Genomic DNA, 4,693 nt, shown 5'->3' on the forward strand with positions numbered 1-4,693 from the left:
ACTCCAGTCTTCAGTGTCACATGATCCTTCAGAAATCATTCTAATATGCTGATTTGCTGCTCAAGAAACATTTATTATTTTTTATCAACATTGAAAACTGTTATGGTGCTTAATATTTTTGTAGAAACTGATATACATTTTTTCTGGATTTTTTGAAGAATAAAATTCAAAAAGAACAGCATTTTTTTAAAATATACATTGTACCATAAAATTTATAATTTTTTACTATCACATTTGGTCAGTTTAATGCATCCTTGGTGAATTACAGTATTAATTAATTTTTTTATCTTACTAACCCCAAACGTTTTGTAGTGTTGTGTACAGCGGACAGTGGTAGTGTAAACACACTTGAATAGTTATATATTTCAAACACACATTGTCTTCAATACTCAAATTTGCTTAGTTATGTCTTGTTGCCCAAATAAAAGTAACCATTGTCACCCACCTCATTTGTCCCTGACGGTCTTGTAAGTGCATTTTGGGTAAAACGACCCCTGGGCTTGTGTACATCGCCACAGGCATTCGAGAGTCCAGGTAGGACGACTGCATCCACCAGTCAGTGAGCTGCATCATACAATGATAGCGGGAATAATTGTAATATTTGGAGTAGTTAAAAGTTTAATACACATGCAAAGTAAAAGTACTGTGTACTTAAAAATAAATTTGGAATTGGTGCAGCATCCCATTTTTAACACAAGCCGTCTCTCCAAAGCCCCGCCTCCACAGACATGTCAGCAACATAACATGCAAAATGATTGACACGCCTCTGTGTTATCTGATTGGCTAGCATGCGTGGGCATTTTTTTCATTTGCTGTTTACAAATTTTAGTTACGTGTGATTTCTCAACACACTTGTTTCAGTGATATATCTGTCAGGAACAGGGGTGTTACGTCTGGGTATGCGGGGTATGCACGTGCATATGGGAACAGCATATGTCACTGAGGGGGACCTTTTAATTAAAACGAGGGGCCATATTCTTAATTCGTGGCCACAATATATATATAAATATATATATTTTTTGTCTGCATGTCATATGCACTCTGATGGGCTCACACTCATATGGGCTCTGTCATTTCTTGTGTGCATTTGTTATATTGCTGCCGTAGAACTGCGTCTTTTTTTTTAACTACGTGCAAACGCTGCATTGCCACGGCCAAATAAAATAATAATAAAAAATTAAAAAATTAACTGTGTAAGGATGGCACTAGCTAGCTAGTTGAAAAGACTGTACCACAACTGTATCACATCTAGCTTTAATTATTTGCACTGTTTTAAATTAAACACCTTTCACTGTGGATGAATTTGCCAAAAAAGGCCCAGAGAATTAAATGTAATTAATTACAACTAAAATGTGAGTAGTTGTTTTTTCCCCTTTCTTTCTGTTTTTTTCTTTTTTGCATTTTGGGCCGCTGTGCCAAGAGTGTGTTTGCATTAAGTAATTTAGTAAATATGGCAGTGTTTTAGTGCCATAATATTTTTTAGAATAAAGTCATAATTATGAGATTAACGTTGTGTTATATTGCGTGAATAAAGTTAATTAATGTGAAAATTCCACATACTCCAAAAAAAAAAAATTTTATTATGAAAATAATAAAACAATTTTATATTGTTGGCGTTTCTGAGGTAAATATTATGTTATGACTATTCACAAGAGGTTTTATTGACGAGTTTCGAAACACTGATTGATCGATTACGAGACATTCGTTTTATTTAGTTGTTCAGATTTTTTTCAACACGTCTTCTGATATTCATTCACGTTTATTTTGTGCTGTAACTAATAGAAAAGAGGAAATTATTGATTCACATGCCGCTTGAACTGAGGCGAATACAGTGATCTCACGCCACATTAAAGAGCGGAAAAACACATTTATTGTTTGTATTTCGTGATAAAATTGACAGAATTGTAAGGCTAAGATTTGTGTTATATTAAAATTATAAAATAAAAATATTTGTTAAATATTATTTAACAAACCATGCTTATTGCGATTATTGGGTGGTGCACTACAAATAATGAATAGACTTGAAAACATTAAATATTATTTCCAAGCATTTATACGGTCAATAAAACAGCTTGTGAATAGTCATGTAATGTGATTTACCTCAGAAAAGACAACAATAAGGAGCATTGAAGCCCACATTAACCTATAACGAACAAATGTTTTTGCATATGGGCTTGGGGCTGACTTGCAGGAAGTAGGGCTATTTTATGCATGGTATTAAAATGGAATTAAAAAATATTTTGGATACCATAAAAGTAAGTTATTATTAGTTAATAAAAAAAAAAAAACAAGTGCTGAAATACAGTTATAATGATACAGTTATAATGAAGTGCGTGCTTCTTCCGCACCCAGTTTTCGGTTTTGCGGGCCCGGCGCTCAAGGCTCTTCTGCAGTCTCTCTCCGACGCCACCGGGCCGCAGGAACTCATCCATGAGCTTGTGCGTGTGCGTCATCTCCTCCTCACAGATCAGCGGCTCGAGCGAGGCCAGATAGCGCACGCATGTCTGCTGCAGTGGCGGAACGGGCAGCTTCGGGAGACTCTCCTGATGGACCAGTGGCCGCTCCGAAATTTGGACAACCGGCAATGGACTCAGTAGACGGCAGGGCTTCACCAGGCTCGTCCTTGTCTAAGAATACAGAGAATAATTTATAAACATTTATAGGACAGGGAATATAAAAACTTACCTGGGGCCCATTTCAATAAGGAGGTTCAACCAACTCTGAGTTGAAACTTAAACTCTGAGTTGACTAACCCTGAGATGGGAAACTCAGAGTTGTCGGGTTCAGAACAGCTGAATTGAGTTAGTTTAATCACCCCTGAGTATTGACTCTGAGTTTAGCGCGTTCACTACGACTATGAAAAGCCATGATCAATGGAGCTCTGAAATTATGATTCATCATGGCTACAGCACCAAACAAAGACTTTAAATCTTTCTTAATCACTGTTATAATATCAAAGGTAAAAACTGGCAGAATGTTAAATTCATGGTATCATGGTGTCCCACAGGTAAAAGAAAAAAGAAAAAAGAACTAAAAAAAACAATGCATTCAAGTAAAGCATAAAAGGTTCATGGGTGTAGGCTACATAACTTTACAAGCATATCATTCAGTGTCTATTTCAGTGTGCAGCAGCCTTTTCCACATAGTCTAATGCTCTTTTCATGTAATTAAATGTTCTCTAATCCAAACTGTTGCATTTATTAATTAATGAATTTAACATCTGAGTTCTACTCAGCCAACAGCAAGAAGGCTCACAAAATAATGAAGAACAGATGAAGAGGAGATGGCCACATTAGCCTACCAAGTATTGGAAGAATATTAAATCCAACAGGAAAAAGAATAACTTGCTTTTGTATTTGTGGGAAATAAAGATGACCAAATAAATTTAACAGCTGTGGTGGTGGTTATGGCATATATATATCTCAAACTACCCTTCCATCTGGCATCCTTCCATTCCATATAGTAAACAGCTTCTTTTTTAATGGGTTTGTGCTCAGGAAACCACACAAAAATTCTCAGAAAGAGCGTGAGAGCGAGACACACTTTCCTTACCGCTCTGCATACGGTGGCCTTACTAATGTGCTCAGCATCGCTGATGTTATATAGAAAACTACCATTTAAAAATAGTACCGCTCAAATAAATAGCATGTGGATATGGCAAAAAAAAAAATCAAAATAATCCTCTCCCGATGTAAATGTATCTCCCTACGAATTAATGTAGCCTCCTCATCAAAAGGACTCTGTATAAAAGTACATGCCGTTTTTGTCACTTTCACAGTGTCTATGATGAAAATATGTGCAATGAATGAATGTACCTGCACTGCAAAAAAATGCTTTTCTTACTTAGTATTTTTGTCTTGTTGTTTCCAGTCAAAATATCTAAAGATTCTTAAATCAAGATGCATTTTCTACATAAGAAGTTATTTAGTCTGTGGACTCAGTGGATTTTTCTTATTTTGCAAATTATTTGCCAATGGGGTAATCTTGTTCTATTTGCATTAAGATTATTTTTCTTGTTTTAAGTAAAAAGCGCTTAATTTAGATTCCACTAAGAAAACTTCTTTCTTAGATTTTACTAAGAAAAGCATTTATGCAGTGTGAATGAATGAACAAATGAGGTATTAAAGGGGTCATATGATGCTATTTCAAGTTTTCCTTTCTCTTTGGAGTGTTACAAGCTCTTGGTGCATAAAGAAGATCTGTAAAGTTGCAAAAACTAAAGTCTCAAATCCAAAGAGATATTCTTTATAAAAGTTAAAGAGTCAACCACGCCCTCCTAAAACGGCTCGTTCTAACACGCCCCCACATATCTACATCACTATGTGGGAAGATTTGCATAACGCCGCCCAAATGTTCATGCAAAGAAAGAAGGCGTAACTTTTATTCTCGCTGTAGTATTGTTGCCGCCACCGCCGTGTCGTGAAGGCGCTGTGTGTTTCGTTGTGAAAGCGAAACTATTTTGGTTGGTCTTCCAAAAGAGGACGATATCTGCTTCGTCATGCCTAGAGCTGATCTGTGCTGGTCGCTGAGGAAATACATCAACTTCGCGTAACATGGGGTTGCCGCAAGCCCGCCGGCCGCTCCTCCGTCGAATCCGCCGGCCGTTCCTCACTCTAGCCTCCGGCCTCCGTTCACTCAAGGTCACCGTGTGTGACGCTGTGTTTCATTGTGAAAGCGAAACTACTTTGTTTGG

This window comes from Sinocyclocheilus grahami, unplaced genomic scaffold (genome assembly GCF_001515645.1).
Source record: "Sinocyclocheilus grahami isolate Dianchi unplaced genomic scaffold, SAMN03320097.WGS_v1.1 scaffold345.1, whole genome shotgun sequence".
Taxonomy (NCBI): Eukaryota; Metazoa; Chordata; class Actinopteri; order Cypriniformes; family Cyprinidae; genus Sinocyclocheilus; species Sinocyclocheilus grahami.